General features: G+C 37.0%; 1 long non-coding RNA gene across 2 annotated transcripts in view; it reads left to right on the forward strand.

Annotated features, from left to right (window-relative positions):
• LOC101323486 (uncharacterized) overlaps positions 1-27,535 on the forward strand; it is a 218,641-nt gene extending 191,106 nt beyond the window's left edge. The window contains exons 3-6 of one of the 2 annotated variants that reach the window (XR_002173464.3): positions 9,070-9,202; positions 20,941-21,064; positions 23,969-24,316; positions 25,326-27,535. This is a non-coding gene — a long non-coding RNA (uncharacterized lncRNA). Of the gene's footprint in view, positions 1-9,069; positions 9,203-20,940; positions 21,065-23,891; positions 24,317-25,325 lie in introns of both variants that reach the window. The other variant, XR_002173462.3, reaches the window with a different exon arrangement.

Consider the following 27,535-nt stretch of genomic DNA (forward strand, 5'->3'; position numbering starts at 1 on the left):
ATTGTCAATTTACTAGAATCCAGCTGCTTCCAACACTTGTGCCCGCCCATTGCTTACTCAGATTCTGAAACTTCACTCAAAATTCCCCCCGGGGAACTCCTGGGGGCCTCTGTGAAACAGGGGTCTGAGATCATCCCTGTGTATGAGATGCTGCTAGAAAAACCAAAGACAGAGTTGCACATCTCCAGGAATGAAGAACTTCCATGTCTGAGGGGATCAAGCAGCTCTTGAAAGATGTACTCACTGTTAACCCACAGAACTGATCTGATGCCTTTGAACTTGAAACCAAAATGAACCAAGTCACATGCACTGTTTAAAATTCAGGGCACAGCATCTTGGGTGTTTTAAAACTAGGTGAGTGTACTCTTTCTGATCTGCATGCACACTTACTGGACTGGACTCTTCATCCCGGGCCCTGGGGTGGACCCTGTGGAGTTGTGGGAAATGCCAGATTGAAGAGAACTTTGTTATCAAAGATCCCTCCAAGTCTTGATCCCAAAATGTGGGATCATTTGAATATAAATTGGAAAATCTAGTGAAGTCTGAGTGGCAGTTGCATTTGAGCTGAGTCTCCTATGTTTTTTTTTTTTTTTTTTTTTTTGCGGTACGTGGGCCTCTCACTGTTGTGGCCTCTCCCGTTGCAGAGCACAGGCTCCGGACATGCAGGCTCAGCAGCCATGGCTCATGGGTCCAGCCGCTCCGTGGCATGTGGGATCTTCCCGGACCAGGGCACGAACCCGTGTCCCCTGCATTGGCGGGCGGACTCTCAACCACTGCGCCACCAGGGAAGCCCCTCCTATGTTTTTTAGAAACACTTTCTCATCGTAATTAATCAATGCTCACCATAGAAAATGCGGGGAAAAAAGCGACCTAAATCTCATTAGGATATGTCTCTTTTTTCTCACAAGCCTATTTCTTGCTTTCTATAGCTCAGCCAGCACCAAAGGGGCAATGTGAGGAAAATGAATGTCATTGAAAATAATATGCTCAGGTTAGTATAAATCTGAATTCGTTTTATGACTTTGGTCTTCACGTTCGAATGAAAAGATACATATTCTGCTCAACAGTGTCAAGTAAGGACATTGAATTTATGTCATAGATATAAGGTAGAAGTATTTTCTGGAATAAGAGCCACCATTTATTTAGTACCTATTATGTGCTGGGAGAAATTAACTAAATCAGTTCCTAATTTGAACCTTGTGAGAAATGCTACCATTTTGTTGATGGAGATTCAGAGAGGTTGAAATATCTTTGCTGCTACAATACTACACTACACTATTTATCATATTCTATTGGCTCATCAGATCTGCAGACTTAGAAATAAAGCATTGCTCACAGAGACAAGTGGTCTCAGACTTTGGTTTCCCTTTAAATTTGCTTTTATTCCTTCATTCTCATTCATTTATCCTCCTTTTCAAAAATATTCACTGACTGCCTCTTACATGGCATATTTTACTGGGACAAATATATGAAAATGATCTTTAAACTTTGAAGAAGATCATAATTCCCTGGGATACATGTTAAAAATGCAAACACACAGGCTCCAGACCTACTATATTAGACTTCTGGGAGGAGGAGAGGAACTGAAGCCAGCGAACATTTATGTATTGTTAGCAAACTCTTAGTTGATTACAGATTACTGTTACAGGAGTAACATAATCTCTTAAGTATCAAGATAAAGAAAGGTTTTATTAACAAACATTTTGAAATCCCATAAGCCAGTTAATTTTACCACAAGTCATAGGATGCTACAATATTTCATTTCCTATAACACACAAATTTATGCTAATTTCTCTTCTTGGTGAACTCCTAAGCTGGTAGCCTTGGTGTGTCAATTAAGCCCTCTAAAAATCTCATTGCTAGAAGAGAGAAAAACCATGTTACCCATAATTTAATAAGAATCAGATTTGCATCCAACTAAAGAACACTGTAATTCCTGTGTCTTCAAAAGTTCTTAGGGAAGAATAAACATTTTACGGAAAATATTTTGATCTAAAGTTTTATATTCAGTTAAACTAGCTTTCAAGTGTAAAAGCTTATATTAGACATATTCAGATATGTAAGGTAAGACATGTTTACTAGTATTCTTTCTAAAAAATTACTTCTGTGGTACTGCATAAATATCAAAAAGAAATCCTAAAGTGAGAAAACATTACCAAAGCACGTGGCCATGCAAGGAAATCCTAAGGAACTACGTGAGGAATATAAGAAAATTATACAATTTGTGGTCCTATCTCAGGTTCTTATGCCAGAGGACCCAGATTTTCTCTCATTTCAGGTGCACAGGCTTACGTTCAGAAACTGGGTCTGAAGTTATGAATTTCCACTACAGTGACTCAAGTCACTTTTCCACTCTCCAGACCTAGAGTTTTGTTTTGTTTTGTTTGATCATATTCCTCAGGATACACTTTATATGTTTTCTCATATATTTTATTCTTAGGGACACAGTGATTAACTAGCCACAACCATGGATCCTTCTAGATCAGAAACTGTTTCTTCTTTCTATTATAGTAATTGTTCCCATTGTTCCCATCTTTTCTCTGAAGGTTAGATGTTACTATCTGTTCTTTGCCTCTGTGGCGTTCTCTTGTTTCTACTGCAATCAGTGAATTCAACTCTGTGGCAGCATCTCCCAACTGCCGTCCCCAGCCTGTAGAGGACAGCCACCACTGAGCTCCCTGTAGCCGTGTGTTTCCTAGTGTCTTCAGGAGGGAAGTTTCTGAATCCCCTCCATGGATTTCATTGATGGTTGCTGAATAGGTTGCACATAATTGATCCACCTCAAGATTCCCATCTCCCTGAGCGTCTGAATTTCCTCCTCTAAAGCATGCCAGGGAAGTTCCAGCATCTGAGGCACACTGAATAGAGGTCATTATTGAGACAGGGCTTCAATTAACCAACCAAACTGTCACTGATGGCTACTCAAAATTTATACATTAAAACTAGAATCACAGGAATTCCCTGGTGGTCCAGTGGTTAGGACTCCATGCTCTCACTGTCAAGGGCCCGGGGTTGGATCCCTTGTTTGTTGAACTAAGATTCCACATGCTGTGCAGCCAAAAAGAAAAAAAAAAAACCCAAAACTAGAACCACAGAGAGCACCAATGGCTTAATTCAAACACGTCTAACCTTATGTTCCATCATATTTGACCACCATCATCAGAAATCATTTACACCTGTATTCCCCAGATTTTTATTGAAATATATTAGCAAAGTTTTGTGAGCTCTTTAGCATATTCACTCTCTTTTTCCTAAGTGGTATATGTGCCAAATCCTTTCTCCCTCTGGGACATTCTGAGATCTGATTTTTTTATGAACCTGAAAACAGTGAGAAGTGGTAGAAAAAGTAAGGAAGGATAAGAGGCCTTCCCCAGGGAACAAACAACTAAAGAAAGGTTTTAATGAAAGGGAGGCAGTTTACTTAGACATGTGAGGAGGTGGCTGCTTCTAGCAAGGGTGATTTGGAGGGGCTGAGAGAAATGTTTCTCAGACTTGTCTGTGTCTGCCCAAATATTCCCATTCCAAGTCTAAGGATCACATTCCTTTCTGACCAGTGCCCATTCTTGTTATGGAAGACTTGGAGAGTCAGGCATTTAACTAGCTTGTAATTTTGCAAACCACATAATTAAATTTGGCATTTTATCCTTAGCCATGGTGGCAGGCAGAACAGTGACCCCCGAGATGTTCATGACCTCATGGTCAGAACTTGTGAATTTGTTACCTTACATGCCAAATGGACTTTAGAGATGTGACTAAGTTAATAATCTTGAGATGTAGAGATTATTCAGGATTATTCAGATAGACCCACTGTAATCACAAGAGTCTTATAAGTGAAAGAGGGAAGCATGAAAGTCAAGGTCAGAGTCAGAAAGAGAGATCTGAGATGCTTCTGGCTGGTTATCAAGAAGAATGTGGCCATGTACCAGAAATATAAGTGGTCTCTAGAAGCTAGAAAGGCAAGGAAATGTATTTTCCCTAGAGTTTCCAGAAAGAACACAACCCTGATGACACAAATTGACTTTTTTTAAATTGAAGTACAGTTGATATATGACATTATTTTAGTTTCAGGTGTATAGCATAGTGATTCAGTATTTTTATAGATTATAAAAAGTTTTATAGACTATTAAAAGTTTTTACAAAATAATGGCTATAATTCCCTTTGCTGTAAAATATAACTTTGTTGCTCTTCTATTTTACATATAGTAGTTTGTATCTCTTAATCCCATACCCCTATCTTGCCCCTCCCCCTTCCCTCCCCCACTGGTAACCACAGTCTGTTTCTGTCTTGCTCTATATATTCCTTTGCTTTATTTTTTAGATTCCACATCAAGTGATATCATACAGTGTTTGTCTTTTTCTGTCTGACTTATTTCACTGAGCATAATATTCTCTAGGTCCACCCATCTTGCTACAAATGGCAGAATTTCATTCTTTTTTTAATGGTTGAATAATATTCCATTGTATATATACATGCATATATGCATGGTCATTTGGGTTCCTTCCATATCTTGGCTAACGTTAAGTAGTGCTGCTACGAACACTGGGGTGCATGTATCTTTTCGAAATAGTGTTTTCAGTTTTTTCCGGATTCATATCCAGGAGTGGGACTGCTCAATAAAGAGTAGAGAAAGAATCAGAGGCATATGTAGAATAACTAGTATAAAATATAAACATATTATTTAGAATCCTGATAATAATTAATACAAGAATTGAAAACAAACATGGATAAATATGGGGCCACCAAGAGATGTGACACAAAATATTACAGGGGCTTGAGAGGAACTGGAACAGGGGAACTTCATGCTTTATTTCACTACTAAGGACCTGCTGAATAGCACAGGGAACTCTACTCATTACTCTGTAATGACCTATATGGGAATAGAATCTAAAAAAGAGTGGATATATGTCTATGTATAACTGATTCACTTTGCTGTACAGCAGGAACTAACACAACATTGTAAAGCAACTATATTCCAATTAAAAAAAAAAAAGAAAAATGGGGTTATTCTAAGTGTGCTACTTGAAGTTGATATGCATTTTTATTTTAATTTAATAAAAAATGAATCTGAATTAAAATTAATAAAAATTAATTAAAAAACAATATCCAGTATTTATTGAAAACTTTAGAAAATGTTCATAAGTGACACAAATTAAGAAAATACAAAATATAAAGGCAGACTCCAGTACTGTAAAAAAATCTGAAAAACACCAAAAAGCATAGAGAAGGTAAATTAAAATCATGCAATTCCATTATCTAAAGAAAATCATTGCTGACATTTTGATGTATTCTTTCATTATCTCTCACTTCTCTCTTCACTTATGTGTATACATGCATGTATATGTATATTTATATACCATATATATATATATAAGGGTAAATGCTGCTTTATGGATTTTTAAACTTAAAATACCTATTTAGAATTAAAATATTATTAGAAAATATATTTTAATGGCTACGTATTCTATGGTATTTACATACTCACATATACATCATATATATGTTTACAATATATTTCCTCTATATCATATATATGTATATAGACATACAGATTACTTTAAAATTTTCAATATTATAAATAACACTGCAGTAAATTCCCCTGCATATAAATATCCATGTATATTTCATTGTTTCCTTTAGGTAAATCCTCACATTTATTTTTCATCTCCAAGTCTCCAATTCCTTGTGATCATTAATCACTGGCTTAAAATAACAGGTGTTTTCCCTTTCTACTATTTCCCCTGCTCCCACTTCCCAAAGCTGCCTTTTCTGTCTTTCCCCCACTGCCATGTCCCCCAAGAACCTCAGAGTCAGTGCCTTCTCTGGGCATCTCACCTCGCTGTTCTTCCTGGCCTTTTTCACAGCACTGACCAGGATCCCGCATCCGTTCTGGTCTGGTCTCACGGCCAGTACCAGCCTGGCTTGCCCTGACTGTCCTGTCTCAAATCTTTTCCCAGGAAAATCAATCTCTTTAGAGCTCTTTATACAGCCTCTGTCTTTCAAAGGGGTAAGAAAAAATTTCTGGGCATAGTGCCAGCAAGAGATCTCACACAGACAAACCAGACGTCCCACCTTCACCTCTTCCCAACCCTCATTTTTCCCTTCCCAATACTTCCTGTTTTTCTGTAGCTATGAGACGAGAGACGAAACTGTCCCGTTTAATATGTAAGAGCTCCTTGACAATCACATGGCTATTTCCCCTGTAAATACTTTTTTTCACCCCCTTAAATCATTTAATTCTTTCTTGCCATCAGCGCTGAAGTTAAAAATCATACTGGGAAAAAACCCCACTTATGTAGGCAACCCCTCAAAGTTATTCACGGTGGAGCTGATCTTTCAGATGATAAAAAAAAATCAAAGATAGTGGCAATTCTGTTACATTCTAGACCTTGGGTTTCAACCTCATTCAGAGCAGTTTTTCAGCAATTTGTATTACTCGTTTTCATATAATCAAGCATGAGAAGAGATGTATTGGAATTTCTAGGGCCTGGATAATTATAATCACCTGCTTGTGTGTTCTATGAATTCTGTGGGAGCAGAAAGCTCACTTATATCGATGGATCATCCTCTCTTAAGACCCAGGAAGGCACTGTGTGTACAGAGGTCACCACGGGGGAGGGAGGATCTGCCCTCAGCACCTGGGGGCCTTGCCTGGCAGGTGGTGCAGTGACCTCTGGTGGAACAGAGGGCCAAAGAGCCATTATGGTCTGCAAGGGACAGCTGGGCCGGAACTCTTGAGGACTTTTATTTGCAAATTCCTTAAGAAGCACATCCTGCAATAAAATTTACCAGTGCCACTGAGGATGTAACCTATTGTATATTTATTTCAAATTGATCACAGGGAGATCAGCTTGGTGCTTTGTGACCACCTAGAGGGGTGAGATAGGGAGGGTGGGAGGGAGATGCAAGAGGGAGGAGATATGGGGATATATGTATATGTATAGCTGATTCACTTTGTTATAAAGCAGGAACTAACACACCATTGTAAAGCAATTATACTCCAATAAAGATGTTAGAAAATAAAAAAAAATAAAAAAACATTTATATAAACACTTCTGACCTCATGCTTTTCTGACTCATTGCAATAGCTTTTTTTTTCCATGTGTGTAGGAATTTGTATATTTGTTTTTAAATCCTAACAAACGTTAATTAATTTGTTTACCTTTTATATTTCCACTTTCAAAAATGAAATGGAAATTGGCTTTATGAAGGGTATTGTTATGGGTTTAGATTAACAATACCAATATGAGTGTGTACAATACCAAATGATTAATAAACTTACCAACTCCAGCCACTGTTGAAGCATTCACTAGCTATGTGAACTGGCTGCTTATTCTTTCATTTTCTTCATTTGTAAAGTTGGAATGATAATAGTCACTTGCCTCATAGGATTGCAGTAATTACTCAAAAGAGATAAGGCTGTAAAATTCTCAGTTCAGTGGCTGGCACATAGTCATCTGAGATAAATATTACTATTATTAGTTTTTCATTATTATAGTTTCATAATTATATTGTTATTAGACCTGTGCATGTCAGTGTGTTGACCAGCATCTCTACCCACACAAGGTTGTATAAACTTTTTTCAGTTATGTGTTTACCTTATTACTTTCCTGATTACCAAGAGTAATAATAATAATATATATTGTTTTTCACTTTATAGAGCATTTTTATATTTTATCTCATCCTCACTACAACAAAGTGAGCCAGATACTATAAGTTCTACATCCCTTTAATAAGTTTAAGTGGTTTACAAAAGTCCCTTCACTTATTTATTCATATATTTTAAGCTTCCATTACTAATATCTTCTGTACTATTTTATGACCTTGCCCAACATTACAAGCAACGAAGTGGCAACACTCATATCTGAACACTATTCTTCTGATTCCAAATCTCATACACTCCGTTGCCTGTTGAATGACACTTGGCCATCCCAAAACTTGCCAACCATCTGTATCATGACCATGTGAAGTAATCGCAACTCATTTACTAACTTTAGGGTAGATCGCTCATAAACTCTCCCAAACTGGTAAGAACCTAACACTTTTAAAAGATCTCACAACATGATTTCACAACTTCCCTAAGTTCTGTGTTTTTATAAAATGACCTAAAATTACCTTTATGACAAAAAAAAATATAATTAGATTAAACTAAGTCCCTCATGCTTTAGTTTGAGTGAATACGTTGCATGCCAGATACAGAGACAAATAAAGCAGGTAGGATAGAAAAGTCTGGGCTGTGGAAAGAGTGTTGTTATTTTAGACCTGAAGAAAATGAGGGCAAGGGCCATGCAGAAATCTGAGAAAAGAGCACTTCTGGTAGATGGAACAGCAAATGCAAAAGCTCCAAGAATGAAGGACAGCGAGAAAAGCAGTGTGTCAGGAGCAGTATGGGCAGGAGAAAGTTCTAGATCAGTTCAGAGAGCCAAGAGGAAGGAGCAGATTTTGTGGGGTCTTGGGACCATTGGGTGGATTTTGTCTTTCACTCTGAGATGTGAAGACGTGGACGATTTGGGGCTGAGGTGTGGTATGATCGTGTCAGCTTTACAAGGTGAGAGTAAGGGACCGAAAGGGAGCTACTGCCTCGCCAGAGGTGACTTTCTCTACACCTTCACACTTTTGTATAGATCTTATTTCCTAACAATTTAAAAAAACAATTAGAACAAAGTTGTTGATGGACTACCAAAAGCTGGCTTTCTTGACCTTTTAGAATAGTTATGGAATCAACTCTTGTGTATCTTACAGACATCCTGGATCTGTAAAACAGCAATCACACTACTTACTAAGTTAATGATTCCCTGACATCTTAAATATTTTACCCCTTATTGCTGTTTGCTTGGTCTACTGAAATCATTATTAGTAATATATACATATAACTATGGGTGTACACTTGAAAGTAAATATACATTACTTTTTAAGTTAGTAAATATTCATTTTGTACCATGAATATATGATGATCTCATAGTAGACAGTGAGGTAATTAGAGAAATTATCAAGTACTGCAGACATCCAATTATAAGCACTTTGAGAGTAACAATCATATCTACCTAATCTTTATGTTTCTCTATCGACAGAAAAGCTCTTTGTATGCACCAAGTCTGGACCTATAACATGGAAGATTATGATCCACTAACCCTCCAGATGACAGAAGCAAAGGAAGTTAATTTGCTTGGGGTGAAAATAGTTAAGCAGATGTCATAATAACAGGTATGCAGGGGTAATGAAGAGTTTGAAAACTATCATTTTCTGTTTCTAGAAACTTTGGAGGCATTGACTTATTCCAAGAGAATTTTCGTGTCCTTATATTGAATTATCACTTTCTACCTAAAACAGCCATGATTGTTTTCTGTCACTTATCCTAGTTAAGACAACTTTCTATTCTTCTGATAACCCATTTCAACGTTATTAGGTCTAAAATCTGATTTAATGACAGATACAGCACACAGGATTAAACCAAACTTTACCAAAAGTCAAACAGGTTTGATTTGTTACTCCTTTTATTTAAGAGGCAATTTCAAATGTATGAATGGGCGATTAATTACAAAACACTGCTGATGATTTACAAAGCCATCTTGGTTATTGCCCAATACTTTGTCCTTATCTTTATAGAGATTGGTTTTTTTTAAAATAAATAATCTGATCTTATGAAAAGTATTTCAGATACCATGCATTTCTATGTAATAGTCATCTTATTTAAATGTTAATAAAATCTGTTTGCATGTAGATTAAAAAAAATCAAAACATGAAAATATCAAAATGTCAATTTATAATACAGTGTTACAAGTGGATTAAAGTATAAAATGGAGTCGTAATACACCAAGGCTTTTTTACTGGTTTATGAAATCTTCAGTTTAGTGAAGCTTAAATCAAGACCTAAAAATATTTGGAATTGTAACTAAGTTACAAACAAATAAATGGTCTACTCCCAGAGATCAGGAGTCTAATTGGAATTACTGACTCTCCATGGAGAGTCATTCTGCACACATTTATCCTGTAGTTACAGGGTTGCAAACAGTTTCTGTGTAAGTTTTTGTCTAGACTTATAAAAACTTTCAATAAAGCCATGGAGACATTCAATTGCTTCCTGTCTCACGGAAAAAGCTGTAGAACCCAAGTCATGCTGCCTGTTATAGGGTGATTTCTGAGTTTGTGGCCTTTCTTTTAGTGCTTCATGTGAATCAAAGAAAGAAAACCAGGAACTATTACTATTAATAATACAGTGGAAGAATTGTCTAGAAAACTTGCATTGAACAAGATTTTTACCAACTATGAAAGTAAGCAAAGTAATTATTTTATCATAATATCCTTATGGAGCACAGAGAGAATTTGGTATTTATTTATTCATTTTGTGGTAGTACCTTCATAACTATACGAAGTAAAATTTCCATTGCAGTAATATTGAAAACATTCCAGTGAGTCTGTCAGTCAACTCAAAATATCTATCCTCTATAATATTATTATAACTTTTTCTGTGATATATATATATATATATATATTTTTTTTTTTTTTTTTGCTGTACGCAGGGCTCTCACTGCTGCGGCCTCTCCTGTTGTGGCGCACAGGCTCCGGACACGCAGGCCCAGTGGCCATGGCTCATGGGCCCAGCCGCTCTGAGGCATGTGGGATCTTCCCGGACCGGGGCACGACCCCGTGTCCCCTGCATCGGCAGGCGGACTGTCAACCACTGTGCCACCAGGGAAGCCCCTGTGATATATTTTAAGTTAGTATATTTTCAAGTTAAGATAACATTTATACCATTGAAAAACTTACAGACAGAAGAAAATTATTTCTATATCTTGGAAGAGTTTTCACTTTATCTGTTGGACTTAAAATGTTTTTACTTTGCCAGAATTGTTACAATAGTTATAAAATATTCGAGTCTTAATAGTTACTAGGATGAGTTAATATGCCAATTTAAAATGCCCAGATGGATGGAAATCAGAGTTTAGAAAAGTTGGCTTTGCTGCTTCTTTGATCTCCAATCAAAACAATGTTGGGAGTGAGGATATAACAGAGGTTACAGAAGAACTCCTTAAACAGGCCTATGTGTAAGGAATGAAAACATAATCTGTTTCGAAAGGAGAAAAACTGTGAAAGTTTAAGAAGAATTTTCAGGTTAAGAACAAGGGCACGTACAGAATCAGAAAATAAAATTTTTAAATTAGGAAAGAAAAATAGTACAGTATGCTATGTAAAACTAAAAACACTTAGCTCATAAAACAAACCTGTGCAGGGCTGACTAAACTAAGTAGAGCTAGGAATGCTGAAAGCACAGTTCAGATATATTAACTAATACAAAGTAGAAAAATGTCTATCAGATGTATGATATAGATTATCTAAAAATGTGACTCAAAACAGAACTGCCATCCTTCAAAGGTTGGTCTAAACACCATCTCCATCCAGAAGCCTCTCCTGAGCTCATGTGGATTTAATCTTTTTCTTCCTAGTGGTTTATCCTAACTTTGATATGACAATTACTACTTTTTATCACGGCCCACCTCCTACACTGGACTGTCTCATATTTTTAAGTACTCTCCACAGCACCCAGCACTGTGCCTCTTATCCTGGAAGCATCTAAGTACTTACAGAATTGAAAAAAAAATACACTGAAACTTATTTGGTACGTACTCTTACTATAAATTAGATGGTAAAAATTCTTGCTAGAATGTTCCTTTTCATTTAGAAGCACAAACTTTAAAGGTATTTTGCAAAGATTTTTTTCAGGTTCTTTTTTTTTATAGTGAGCAATAAAATGTTTCATCAATAAATTCTGCTTTATCATTATGGCCTTAATATTTTAGCCAAATACATAATGAATGGTATCAATATAAAATACTTTCATACACTGACCACTGATAAATATAAGTCAAAATATGCCTGGATAAAATTATAAAAACAAAACACACTTATTATTGATGTCTAGATATACCTTGTGGACAAGGAGGTCTCATTAGGTGACATTTGTCAGCTTAATGAAGTTATAAAGGTCCAGGGTATGGCTGTCAGCTCTGAAGGCTCCGACACAGGTGAAAGACACATTTTTTTACCATACTATACCATGAACTAAGGACTCAAGAGTGATGTATAATATAGAATTCTAATAAATTAATTTTCAGTAATAAGTTGCAGCCATGCCAACTTGCTTGGATGGCCCTTCCCAATCTCAATTTCTCTGACTGTCCCTTTAATAGAAAACATGTTGGTTATCTTTTTAGAATCCCAATATTCCATTGGCTAACATTAAATGCACAAAGTCACAGCATATGCCCATGAGTGGTCATCCTGCCTTCCTATTACCTGAGATTTATTGGCTTCTCATAAAATCTTCCATAACAATGAAGATTTTGAGATAAACAGAGTGTAGGAAAAGTCAAACTCATAGAAACAGACAGTAGAGAAACGGTTGCCGGGGGGTGGGGGAAATAGGGAGTGATGGGTAAAATGATATAAACTTTCAGTTATAAGATGAATAAATTCTGGGGATCCAATGTATAACATGGTGACTATAGTTGATAACACTGTATTGCATAACTGAAATTTGCTAAGACATAGAACTTGAACCCCAAAGATAAATATATGAGGTGATGAAAATGTTAATTAACTTCATTGTGGGGATTCTTTCACAATGTATATGTATGTATATCAGATCATTATATTGTACACTTTAAATATCTTGCACCTGTAGCAATTTCCATCCTGGAATTATTAGAAAAGGAGAACAAAGAAAGAAGAGGTGTGAAGTGTGGGGAGGGAAGATTATGAAATAAAAAGAAAGAAATCCAAGACTGGATATATCCCCTTCCTCACTGTCTTCCTCTGTCCATCTATTTTCAGTACAATATCACAATGTATTTACATAATTATTTGGATTGTGTATTTCTAGCATAGATGCAGAATTTATATTGTATAAACTTTCCCTGGTGAAAGTTGATGCATGGCCTATTTTCTTGGAGCAAAAGAACTATTGCAGATTTCCAGGGGCAGCTTGGCCACTCAGAAATGAATGAAACATCTTACTTTCTTAGGCAAAAATCCATCCCAGCCTTCAGCATATGTGAGTACAAACCCCACCACATTTATAGAAATATCCGTGGTTTAGTGAACGTGATGGAGGAGGTACAGATTGGAATGGCGGTTGCCAGGGGCTTGGGGGAGGGGTAAGGGGAGGGAGCAGTCAAAGGGTACAAAGTTTCAGTTATACAAGATGAGGTCTACTGTACAGCATGGTGACTATAGTGAACAACACTGTATACTTGAAAATTTGCTAAGAGGCTAAATCTTACATTACGTGTTCTATCACCCCCCAAAGTAATAATAATAAATAAAGACGGCAGGAGGAAATTTTTGGAGGTAATGGATATGTTTATGACATAGACTGTGGTGATGGTTTCACAGGCGTATGTTAATCTCCAAACCAATCAAACTGTATACATTAAATATGTACAACTTTTTGTATGTCAGTTACACTGCCATAAAGTGAGTAAATGGTTTAAAAATATAGGAATGATTCCAAACTCAAATCTCTAAGTTTGGAAATAAGTCTTGTTCAGGACAAGCAGAGACCCACCAGGTATTCCTGAGACTCTGCAGGATGCAGGAATGTGTACACAGAACTCACATGTGAGAGCCATTACTTTGAGGACACAGGTGAGGTCATGCTTCTCCAGATAGGAAAGGCGTCCCCTATGTGTAGATATTCTCTGCAGCCCTGCAGTCCCTCAACCGTGTCCCATGCCCTTGCCACTCCCTGCTCCATTATCCATTGTTGCTCAGGCTTCTGGTCTCAGACCCTCAACAGCTTCAGTTCACAATCTTGGACATTCCCAAGCGAAGATCTGGGCGTGGTGGAGAGGGTTATGGGTAGGGGAGAGGTTTGAGAAGACAAAATTTGAGAATCAGATTTGGCAATGTTCAGGACATAATTGTTTTAGATTTCATTAATTTATTTATTTACATGTTTTTATCTCAACACCACTCGTCCTTCCTATAACAATCTCCAGATGACATCCTCTGACAGAGTTGGTGGCCTCTGCAAACACAGCCAAATCGGTAAAATCTGAAGTCACATTATTTATTAATGGCCTAATCTTCAACAAGGCAGTGCAATTCACTAAAGAGGATTTTTGGTGGGGGTTGCTATAAATGGGATGCTAAATCAGATACTGTGACAGGAGACATTTAATCATTCACAGTGACCATTTTGATTTTTTTAATGCACTCCTTGAATTGAAAAGTAGAAAAAAATGAACTTAATGTAATACATGCTTCAAACTGCTCATATCAGAGTTGGGAACTGTGTTAACATTTAACAACAAGTTCACAAATTGATTGACCTACTTATGCTATTTCATATGCAGCGTATGTAAAGATCATATAAAATACAATCTTAGGGGCTTCCCTGGTGGTGCAGTGGTTGGGGGTCCGCCTGCTGATGCAGGGGACGCGGGTTCGTGCCCCGGTCCGGGAGGATCCCACGTGCCGCGGAGTGGCTGGGCCCGTGAGCCATGGCCGCTGAGCCTGCGTGTCCAGAGCCTGTGCTCTGCAATGGGAGAGGCCACAACAGTGAGAGGCCCGCGTACCGCAAAAAAAAAAAGAAAAAAAAAAATCTTAGATATATGTATGTGTCTGAGGGGGAAATATATATATTTTTAAAGGGTTAAAGCTGTTCTGAAATCTGCCAAAGTAGAATAAGCTGTTGTCTAAGTTGAGACAACACTAAGTATCAATACTTAATAGACTCAACTTGTGTAAACAAATATTGGAGCATATTATATATGTGGTTAAGGTTTATGACTTGAAACTAAAGTATAATTTTCTTTTTTTTAAATTTAATTTTATTTTTTTATACAGCAGGTCCTTATTAGTCAATTTGATACACATCAGTGTATACATGTCAATCCCAATTGCCCAGTTCATCACACTACTAAAGTATAATTTTCAATTTTCATCCATGATTTTGAAATGAGGTAGGGTAAATTAGACGAGCTAAATATTCTACTGCATCTAAAGGTTAGAAACATGTAGTCTATATTGAAGACATTATATTTTATACAAAATTATGTTAAAATAAAATCTTAATATTCTGTTATTACCTAATTTCACGTTTATATTTTATCCTTCTACTAACAGTCTTCAATTCCCCATTCATTAAAATTTTGGAGAAAAATAAAGAAAGAATGTATTTGTTCGGATGCATTGCATGTATTACCTGAATAAATTCTCACAGGGACCCTGATAGAAAAGTAATTATCCCTCATTTTTCCATGTGAGAAAACTGAGGCACAAGAAGAAGAAGAAACAGACTTATTCATATTACTAACAAGTTTAAGATTTGGAAGTAGAAAGCAGCTCGTCATGACTCTGACAATGGTGATTATTTTTTTGTTTTTTTTTTGTTTTTTTTAGACTTGCCACACTTGGCTTGTGGAATCATAGTTCCCAGACCAAGGGATTGAACTCTTGGGCCCACGGCAGTGAAAGCACCAAGTCCTAACTAGTGGACCACCAGGGAATTCCCAATAGTGATTGTTTTTCTATTGGTACAAATTAATTTTGAAAACCTCCAGTCAAAATTTATTCCCTTGATCTAAAAAAATCTGATGACTCTCAATTCCACATTCCTAGAAAGTTGCAATTCCTTAGCATGGCGTTCAATATTCTCCTTAATCCAGTTTGCTCCATGTTTTTCTACTTAAGTCTCCCAACTTTTCTTCATTTGTTTTATTATCAATTCAGCATGGATCACTTGACATTTGCTTAAAAGGCCCAGTTGTTTTCTTTCTCTTGTTTAATGTCATGCTATTCATTCTTACTTTTCTCTACTTTTATATTTGTTGAAGTCCTATATATCATCCAAATCTTAGGATAAATATCACCTCTTCCATGAAGCCTCTTTCCATCTTTCTTAGCCAAGTCCTCATAAACCATCACTTACACCTCTGGTTTGGAACGCGGGCAATCTGACCCTATGCTATAGTTATTTGTGCATCTGTCTTAGCTCCTTTATCAGACTCTTAAAGGGAAGAAACCCTTCTACATATTTTCCACAGTGCCTGGAATAGTTCTTGGTACATTCTAGAGATCAATAAACATCCCTAGAATGAGTGAATTAAAGTGACAGGCAACTGAAGAGTTAGATTTTATGCTTTATTAAAAAGTGAGGTCCTTTTGTTGTAGATTTTCATAGAACTTTTCAAAACTGATAAAATGAAACTTGCTCATGATTGATAGAATCTCCAAATGTTATCCCCAGGATAGGTTCTGGAATAGTAATATAGAAAACCTTCTTGTAAACCCATGAAAAGCATTCCAAAATGTCAAAGCTCCTTGGTTTAAAAACAATGATAATGACATTAATATGGAAAACACATGCGGTAATTAAGGATCTATATGTATGTGTGCATGCACTGTGTTAGTTTTTTTTTTACTGGATTGACATACCTACTTACCAAAGAATAGAACGTATTTGTGACACAGAATGTTAAGATAATTTGTTGGTAACACATGCATTGCTACAAGTTATAACAGTAAGAAAAAACATTATAAATTAAAGTACCCATGGGTCATTCAACTCAGCTGGCAATACACCTGAATAAAAAGGGAGAGCTAGACTTAATCTCCAAGCCTGTCATTTATTTCTTTCACACAAAATGTATGGGACACAGGTGGCCAGAAGTCAAAGATCATACTCTGCCTGAACGCTTCATAAGGCACGGTACAAATGTATGGGACCTGCTGGGTGAAATCAGAAAGTCACTAGAATGGGGTATGATTTTAGTGACCCAGGTCAAAGGCCATACAGCTTTTGGTGTTTTACAAATGTTTGACAGATTAAATACCCACCTCCTAGGGATAACAGATAGGCCATGGAGCTAAAACTATTCATAAGCATTAAAGCTTCATTCAGAATTCTCCTTATGAAGGATGCAGGTCACAAGGATTAGTAATATGGTTACAAAAATTTTTTCCCGTTGTTGAAAAACTGTACTCTGGACAATACCCCTGAGTGTAATTGCAGGTCACCCAATATGAAGACTAGAAAAACAAAAAAGAAAAGAGTAAAAAAAAGCAGCAGTTATACCCAGACATGTCCTTCTCTGAAATGCAGCATTACCTTTTTAGGATTCTTTCATATTTTGCCAAGTATTTTTTTTCTTGGATAGAGTGTCATATTATCACTAATCTGCGTAAATTATTTTGCTGATATTCAGCACTTTTTTATAGTTCACTATCTCTAGAAAGTTGACCTGATACAAGGATATGTTTGACAAATAATCCATGGGTGTTATAAGGACAATAATGTATGGTATTGTGTGGAGAAGTGCTTTATACATTTTGTAAAATGCTCTGAAATTAAGGCAGTATTATGATTTAACACAGTATCTCTTTATTCTTACTTGAACTCTTGTGATAGTATGCTCACAAAATTAGATTGTGTTGTTATATGCCTCTCCCTCTTTTGGTGTTCTTTTACAATTTGAAAAGAATAATTTAGTTTTCTTGGTGGCTTTATGTAAACCAATGGTTTAAGTTACTGTAAGTCAGAATAACCCGGAGGGATTGTTACAACACAGATTACTGGGTCCCAGGCCAGAATTAATTTTTTTTTTTAATTTAAAAATTTTGTCAGGGCTTCCCTGGTGGCGCAGTGGTTGAGAATCTGCCTGCTAATGCAGGGGACACGGGTTCGAGCCCTGGTCTGGGAGGATCCCACATGCCGCGGAGAAACTAGGCCCATGAGCCACAGCTACTGAGCCTGCGCATCCGGAGCCTGTGCTCTGCAACAAGAGAGGCCGCGATAGTGAGAGGCCCGCGCACCGCGATGAAGAGTAGCCCCCACTTGCCACAACTAGAGAAAGCCCTCACACAGAAACGAAGACCCAACACCGCAAAAATAAATAAATAAATAATAATGATAAAAAAATTTTTTTCAGCTTTAAGGTATAATTGACAAAACCTGTATATATGTAAGGTGTAGAACATGACCGTTTCACATCGATTTACACTGTGAAATGGTCACCACAATCAAGCTAATTAGTATTCATTATCTCACTTAGTTACCTTCATTTGTTCTCCTTTTCATTCCTCCATCCCCCTCCCTTCTGGCAACCACCTGTTTGTTCTCTGTATCTATGAGTCTGCTTCTATTTGTTTGTTCATTTGTTTTGTTTTCTTTTAGATCCCACAGAACTTTTTATTCAGTAGTGGGGTCCAAGAACTGGCATTGCTAACAGATGCCCCCAAAATGCAGGTGCTGCTGGTCCAGAGATCACACTTAGTATCCACTGATCTAAACAACATGCCATTACAACAACAGTGTTTTCTTTAACAGTGACCCTTAGACCATCTGAAAAGTATTTTAAAAGAATTTTTATTAATTTTCCTGAATCCTGCGAAATTTGCTATCAAGATCGTTGTTACTGTTCTTTGATATCCGAGGTAATGCTGATTATGTTTGTGCTGGTAAGACTATGACTGAAAACTCAAGTCATTCATTTTCTAAATTAAACAATGGTTGTCTGTTTGTACTCTTACGGATTAATTACTGTTTCCAGGATCTTCTACATGTGACTTCTTTTTCATCAGAAGTGGTAAGAGCCACCTCTGCCTCTAATACCTTCATTTTATATTGGCTATTGTCAGCTTTTTTTTCCCCCAGAAGGCAATGCCTTTGTCACATAGATTTTATATCTATTTACAGTAATCCCAGTTTACTCTAGTTTTAACACATAGTATGAAAAGTCTTAGAGAAACAGTGCCAAAATCTTTCATATTCACTTTAGCAGAGGTGAGATGTTTTGAGTCTACTGTCAATATCAGACTTTCAATTCCAGAACTTATTCATGTTGTTCTAGACAAAGAGATTTGCAGAAAGAAGATGGGGACCTAGGGATACAGGATTTGAACAAACCACTCAGCCCTTAGCATCACATCAAAACGCTGCAGTGGGTATTGCTGTTGGTTTGCTAGTGTAGAATTTTATCCTTTAATCTCCCTCTAATTATGTAGTTTTCTTTGAGGCTATTTCTCTATTGATTTATTTAGATCAAGAGATAGAGGAAAGTAAGTAATAGTCTTGGTTCCCATTATTTTCTAACTGATAGTAATTAGTTCTAATTCTAATTCTCAGGATACTTTATTGTCGATGCTAAGTTTTAGTTATTAGCTATGATTTCAATAATTATTCATGCATTGGATCCTAATGTGAAACTTCTTTAAGATTTCTATTTATGCACACATGCAAATACCACACACAGGGTTTTCAGTCTTAAAAAAAGAAATAGGAAAGGATTAGTAGCAGGCAAGTAAAGGGATATGGTCAATGTAAAAACACATGCTAATAATACATTGTGCTTCACTCTGCTATTTAACAACCTCCTGGAAACATAGATGTGACATCTGTTTTTAGATTTTCAAACTGATTTTTATTTTTAGCCTAATTATATACATACATATATATGCATGTATTATATGTATAAACATATAGTGTACACATATATATTGTGTGTGTGTGTGTGTGTGTGTGTGTGTGTGTGTGTGTGTGTGTGTGTATCCCCAAGGGGATAACAGAGACAATACAGAGAAAGCATTATGTAGGGCAAAGGTGTAAGTATGAGAAGTTATAAGAGCAAAACAAACAATGACAAAAACATTTAGGTTTGTTCTTTTGCTTATTTTCTCCTGAAAATCCGCCTAATTCTACAGAAGGATACGCTCACAGGTTACAGCTCAGTTTCACTTTCCTCCTCTCATTCAGGATCCCATCCAGTCTACCAAAATTGTAGGAAAAGTCCTGCTGTAATTTATAACAGACTGTAAAAGAATCAACTGACATTTCTTTAAGATGAAAAATAATTTTTCCAAAAATCTTTTAACTTCATCTTCACCACTACCAGGACTGTGAATTTATTTATTAATTTCCTCCTGCAAATGATTTCTATTTTAAACTTATCCAGTGTATTGGGAAAGTTCTCTTTCTAAGTGAAGCAATTCAAAACATAAGTGAGCAGGGAGAGGAAAATGGTAGTTATGCACAAAGAGATGTGTGCGTGTGTGTGTGTGTGTCTGAGTGAGCGGGTAGTGAATCCCTTTGAGAGGAAATCAGGAAAGGATTGCTTGTGAGAGAACCTCAGGCTCATGGTAAGCCCCACCCTAAAAACATACGATCATTTTTTATAAATAATACGTATTGATGTTTACATATTGATGCTTAACTCTAATATGCCCCATGGTTCATATTATGGTTTATTTCCTTAATGCTTCTTGAGTCTTTTCCTCCATTAGACTATAAAACCTGATTTCTTTTCTTTGGAAAAATCATCAAATCCAGTATTATACATATAGGATCTAGGTAACAAATTTTGACCAACTGAATTATTGTCCCATTTCAATCTAACAATCGTATTCTCTAAAGGGGTTATAAATAGAGTTTGATATCAGATATCTAGATGCCATCAGCGCCCAAAATAGGTATAAGGAATAATGTTAATAAATGGAATATTTGGCTGTATTCATGCCATGGAATTTCTCTCTTGCTTCACCCACCTCTGGCTTCCAGACATCTAAGCAGATGGAGTACTTTTTCTAAGTTTGAAAGTTAATATTAAAACTGATATAAAAATACAGTAATGGTTTTCAGGTTAAATATTTCTCAGACAAAGTAGGAAATCATTTTTATCCAACACATGACTCGATATAGTATTTTCTAACAAGGAATTTTCCTGTGAACGAGTAAAAGAGATTTGGAATTTGTTGCCCTTCGTAAATCAGCTCTCCAAACATGGAATTCTATTTTTCAAAATTAAGCCAAGAAAATAAAATCTACCAAAAAGAAGGCATATTGATTATTGCTGTTCCTATGTAATATTCTGAAATATTGCTCACTGAGGTTTGAATACCTAACTCTGTAGTTACCTTTTCTCTTTTTTCTGTTTTATGGGTTGCAGTGAAAGAACACATTCTTTAAACAGTTGAGAAAAACTAAGGATTACAGTGACGCCAAGCAAGGGCCAAGATGTGGTCAAAACTTTGTGCTAACCTGCCCTGAAGTTGCCTATTTCCAGGTGAATTGTATCCTAAATGCATTTAAGAAAGCCAGTTCTCTCCTGTTGCTTGTCAGAAAAGCAAGATCTAGTTTATTTCAGGAAGATATGAGTTTATAATACTTACGTTTTTTACCTATAACATAAAGCCAACGATATTGTCTACTTAAAAATATGAAAATAACCTGGAGTTAGATAGATATACCGAAAAAGGAAAGGAATTTGCACTTGAGCTGTAGTGAGACATTCAGGTACAGAAGCAGAAACAAGATCAAGGCGGAGAGAACCTGCCTTTAGAACAGTCGACGTCAGCAAATCCCTAGTTTGGGCAGCAGGAAAACTTCTCAGTGAAGTGAAGACACCTTAAATCCTGATTTAATCCTCTACTTTGTTCTTCTCATGTGTTATGGTTCTACAGGTTTGGGTTTCTGTGAGACCTGCTTCCATGTTGGTAATTCCTGTTTTCCTTCTATCCATGCCAGTTCTGATGCAAAATCATCCATTATGAAGAAACATAATGGAGACTCTTCCTTGCAACCATAACTTTGGCAGCATTCATTGATTTTTGTCACTAGTGGTTGTTGTGAAAAAGTTGTCAGTACTTAAGTTCACGTTTTTACCCACAGTGGTGGAATATACTAATTGGTTAGTGTACCAATGACAAATCCAGATCTTTAAAAAGAATTCTAGATGAATACACTTTAAATTGTGTTCACATTTAAAATAAAATAATTACTGGCTACGACACTGGATCAGTCCTATGAATATTCTCCTATGGGTCTACATGAACTTTTCAGAGCTTGATTGAAATATCTTATTGTTAAAGATTAAATTATTTACACTGACTACGATGAGCTGGACTATTGTAAGTGAGCAAAAATAAACCACGAAGAAAGTAGAAGACCATTAAGGGAAAGGGGAAAGGGGAAAGATTAAAGAGAGTAGTTACTACATGGGGCATGTAAACCCAGAATAGGGTGACTTAAGCCCTGAGAGCGTGGCTGAAGCACTTTAACTTCAAGGTCCCATTCTCTTCTGTCTCAGTCTCAGTACCACAGCTCCTTGATGTAAGTCTGTTGAGCTCCTTGATGTAAGTCTGTTGAGCTCCTGAGCACGGCAGGGAGGCAACAGTACAAATTCTTCAAGTCAGAAGGGAGTAAGGTTCTTGAATTTAAATTTATTCTTTGAGTCTTTTCATCCAACGAAAGCTGCCTGGCAGAGCAGTTAAGAGCAATGGAATATTACTCAGCCATAAAAAGAAACGAAATTGAGCTATTTGTAATGACGTGGATAGACCTAGAGTCTGTCATACAGAGTGAAGTAAGTCAGAAAGAGAAAGACAAATACCGTATGCTAACACATATATATGGAATTTAAGAAAAAAAAATGTCATGAAGAACCTAGCAGTAAGACAGGAATAAAGACACAGACCTACTAGAGAATGGACTTGAGGATATGGGGAGGGGGAAGGGTAAGCTGGGACAAAGTGAGAGAGTGGCATGGACGTATACACACTACCAAACGTAAGGTAGATAGCTAGTGGGAAGCAGCCGCATAGCACAGGGAGATCAGCTCGGTGCTTTGTGACCGCCTGGAAGGGTGGGATAGGGAGGGAGGGAGGGAGGGAGACACAAGGGGGAAGAGATGGGAACGTGTGTGTATGTGTGGCTGATTCACTTTGTTGTGGAGCAGAGGCTAACACACCATTGTAAAGCAATTACACTCTAATAGAGATGTGAAAAAAACCCCAAAAAACATGGGCTTTTGGCCTCTGCTTGAATGGGTCCACCCGGCTCTGCCAGGTAGTGACTGTGTGACTTTGAAACTGTGACTTCATTTCCATATCAAAAAACCTGTAGCCAGGAAAGGAGCCTACTTTGTAGAGTTAAATAGGGATCAAGAGAGGTAAATATAAATGTAAAGTATCTGATACACAGTAAGCACATCGAGTGGCAACTTACAGTATTGTGAGGGGAAGACATTCTATCATCTATTATCTATTTATCATTTGTCTACTTTCTACCTCGTTACAAAAGGCATTCAATGTGGATAAAGAGATTCTAGCAAAAGAAAACATACATGTCTTACTGGAAGTTATTAGGGTGCTCAGGAATTTGGGGCAGCCACCTGGACTTGATGCTACCTGTCCTGTACTTTGCCCTAAAACTGGTCTCTGCATGTTGTGCTGTGAAGACCACTGAGGAACAGAAACATGTCTTCATGAACTGAGTAAATTACGGTTTCCTCTCCCTGTGTGAAGCCTGTAGTTTTCTCCTCAGTGGAGTGGAGTATGCTTATTGAGCATCGTCACCTGGATTTGTAAGATATCAAACAAACGGTCTCTTCAGGCCTGCACTTGTCATTATCGTTTTGAGGAGGGCCGGTATGGCCTACGATACTCAGGGAGGAAAGTAAAGTCAGAAAATACAAAAGCATCCCCATTAAAGTGCAGCTTAAGAAAGATATAAGCCCAGTAAACTTTGAAGTTAGTGAGAGGTAGGCCGATGATGCTGGGAATTGTGATTAACTGCAGTTCCACTCAGGTGCTGTGCCACTGTATCTGGATGGATGACTTTAGATACTGTGAGAGAACATAAAAGACTAAAAGCAGCAGCAAAATTTTAAAAGAGCTTTAGTGGTTGTGATGAGCTCTGTTATTTCTGAGCGTTTTCCCGTGGTTTGCATATTATTAGCAACCTGAGGTGAATGGATTTGCCTCGGAACCACACTATAAATCATCATCTGAGGTAGTCGTAACAGTCATTACCAGTGTTTGTGTTCCGCACTAAAACGTCTTTTTGTGCTTACTCTCTCTTCTTCCTTTGCATTCCACCGATCATCAATCACGAAAGCAGCTTGGCCATTTCTCTCTGTCTTGCCTCAGTGAACTCCGACTTTCCTTGACCGTTAACCCCTAACTGGAATGCACAAGGCCTGGACGCCTCTGTGGGCCCCGATTCACCTCTCGCAATGAGCTTCCCTTCCTGGCACTGAACTGCAAGGCAATATTTTCCATCTGTTGAATGAAGAGCATGACACAGGCAGCTGGATATGGTTTTGGAGCCCAGGGCAAACCAACGATGCACAACTCACTTTTATTCCACAAGCCTGTGGGAGCCCAAAGAGATAAGAGGCCTTTCTGCTAGGCTGAACACAGAGCCTGGCATTCAGAAACAAACCCTCCTTCCTGAAATACTCAATATGTTTTTTATTCAAGCCAGAAACATTGTGGGTTGGAATAATCTAAGGATGAATCTAATCTGAAGTTATCTTGAAACGTGTGAGTAAGCTTCTCTTTCATACACCAGCTGTTTTCTTTCCGTTGAATGTTTACTGGATGGGGGAATCAGCCAGTGTTTCTTACGCAGTAGCGGGGAAATTTTGTCTGCTCCGAAAGAAACTACAAGGCCTTTCCAAGGAGGAGAGAGGAAGAATGGTTCATCATGGGTTCACACAAATTTGGGGGCAGGGGGCTCTGATAAAATCACATCCTCAAATTAGGAAATACTTTTCTTTATAAAGCATTCTAAGAAATGTTTTATCCATGACTGCTAGCTCTCCTTATCAGAATATTTGAGACAAAAATGGTTAAAATAGCATTGCTAAGGGTATAAAAATAATTTTCCCAAACATTTAAAAATATATTACAGGATTTGTAATAAATGTTGATATATATATATACTTTCTTAATTTACACATTTGAGGAGAAAAATGACTTGTTAGGTATTCTGAATAAGATCGTTGGCTTTAAAAATCAAAATGGGGAGAAATAATCTTGGTAAAGGGAAAAAAGTTATGTAATGATATTTACTTGTTCAAAACATGTCAGTTGCTCTTCAAGAATTGAATTATATCCTGGCATGGTTTTCAAGACTTCATGACTACACCCAAATTCACTCCAGTCAAACAGTACCGTTTACTCATATTAAAACATCCAAATATTCTGACACTTTTTCCTATGTTCTCTGTGTCTGAAATTCCCTTTTCCATCAATTTTGCATATTAAAATTCAACCTACAGAGGACACTCTTGTTAGTTAATCTTTCTAAATCTTCCTTATTTCATTAATATCCTTCCCTCTGGAAATAATCACATTTTAACTGTTTTGTGCTGTGAATGGCATTCTTCTCTCTTCTTTTTGACAGTTCTGTTTGCAACTACATGACAGCTACATTTTATTGCACCTACACTGCCTTTAGAGTCTGCACTAGGTGTAATACATATGTTCCCTCATACTATCTCTACAGCAAGTTTTTGAGGTTAATATTATTATCTTCATTTACAAATAGGAAAACAGAATTCATAAAAGGCTGAGACACTTGCTCAAGGTCAGCCACTGCTACGCGGTCAAAGTGGAATTTAAACCTGAATGTGCCTGATTAAAAAAGCCCAATTCGTGGGAGGCAGAAGACCTACATAGACATTTCTCAAAAGAAGACATACAGATGTCCAACAGACACATGAAAAGATGCTCAACATCACTAATCATTAGAGGAATGCAAATCAAAACCACAATGAGGTACCACCTCACACCGGTCAGAACGGCCATCATTAAAAAGTCTACAAATAATAAATGCTGGGGGCTTCCCTGGTGGCGCAGTGGTTGAGAGTCCGCCTGCCGATGCAGGGGACATGGGTTCATGCCCCGGTCTGGGAAGATCCCACATGCTGCAGAGCGGCTGGGCCTGTGAGCCATGGCCACTGAGCCTGCGTGTCTGGAGTCTGTGCTCCAAAACGAGAGAGGCCACAACAGTGAGAGGCCCGCGTACCGCCAAAAAAATAATAATAATAAAAAAAAATAATAAATGCTGGAGAGGGTGTGGAGAAAAGGGAGACTGCCTACACTGGGAATGTAAATTGGTGCAGCCACTATGAAAAACATTATGGAGTTTCCTTAAAAAACTAAAAAATAGAGTTGCCGTATGATTCTGCAATCCCACTCCTTGGCATATATCCAGAGGAATCTATAATTCGAAAAGATACGTGCACCCTCCCAATGTTCATAACAGCACTATTTACAATAGCCGAGACATGGAAGCAACCTAAGTGTTCATCAACCGATGAATGGATAAAGAAGATGCGGTACAAATATACAATGGAATATTATTCAGCCATAAAAAGAATGAAATAATGCCATTTGCAGCAACGTGGATGGACCTAGAGATCATGATACTAAGTGAAGTAAGTCAGAAAGAGAATGACAAATACCATATGATACCACTTATATGTGGAACCTAAAATATGGCACAAATGAACTTATTTATGAAACAGAAACAGACTCACTGACATAGAAAACAAGCTTATGGTTACCAAAGGGGAAAGGGAGGAGGGGAGGGATAAATTAGGAGTTTGGGATTAGCAGATATAAACTACTATATATAAAATAGATAAACAACAAGGACCTACCGTATAGCACAAGGAACTATATTCAATATCCTGTAATAAACTATAATGGAAAAGAGTATGAAAAATAATATATATATGTATAACTGAATCACTGTGCAGTACACCAGAAACTAACACAACATTGTAAATCAACTGTACTTCAAAAAAATAAAAAAGCCCAATTTTCTTTTTCTCTGTTCTAGTTTTGTGGGCGTTTTTGCGGACATGCACCAACTGCTGGGTCTGATCTTAATCTCTCTAGGCTCCAGTGCATCTCATTCGGTACTGATACTGCCAATGAATTTTATCAGACTACATCCAATTCACAAAAACTTGGTCAAGTTTATAGAAAAATGTAATACAAAACTGCCATTGGTTTTGTTTAGATATTTGTCTCAGATTCCACAATTGTTAGATATGAAATAATTCCAATATATGCACACAAAGTACTCAGCCATGTAAGGTTTATGTGTGCATGTATAAGTGTGTGGTATAATCATCCACTGATTTTCAGATAAAAGACAATTTATTCTTTTAATACTTGTCACTCACTGTTTCTCTCATTTATTGAATTCTTTATGCTAATTTTGGTAGTTAAAAAGAATCTGAATTTTCGCCTGTTAAATGACCTTTATTTTGTTAATATTTGGTTAGGAAAAGGCATTTGCTTATTATTTTTTTCTCATCCTTAGAATTTTTCATGAATTGTTTTATAAAATTTAGGTGAGATTTATTTGCGATAAGCATCGAGCCATGTTCCTTGTAAACAAATAAGACCACGGTCTTTGAGAACCTAAATGTACTAATGAAGAATATTGGGGGGAAATAACTTGCCAACCGTAACCTTGGAACCAAAAAATGTTACAAAATTTTTCTGTTCAAAGTTTATAACAGAACCTGTTGCCTCCAAGGCCATAAACAATTATGATTATGGTTAGATACTCACTTAATACATTTATTTGTCCTTTTAAAGTTTGATTAACAAAAATGTACCTTTACCAATTTCAGTGTGTGTGTGTGTGTGTGTGTGTGTGTGTGTGTGTGTGTAAGAAGGAAAGGTATTGAATTAATCGTTGAAAAATTCACAATATTTTGGTTCTTTTCCACTTTAAAA

The sequence above is a fragment of the Tursiops truncatus genome, chromosome 18, assembly GCF_011762595.2.
Source record: "Tursiops truncatus isolate mTurTru1 chromosome 18, mTurTru1.mat.Y, whole genome shotgun sequence".
NCBI lineage: Eukaryota > Metazoa > Chordata > Mammalia > Artiodactyla > Delphinidae > Tursiops > Tursiops truncatus.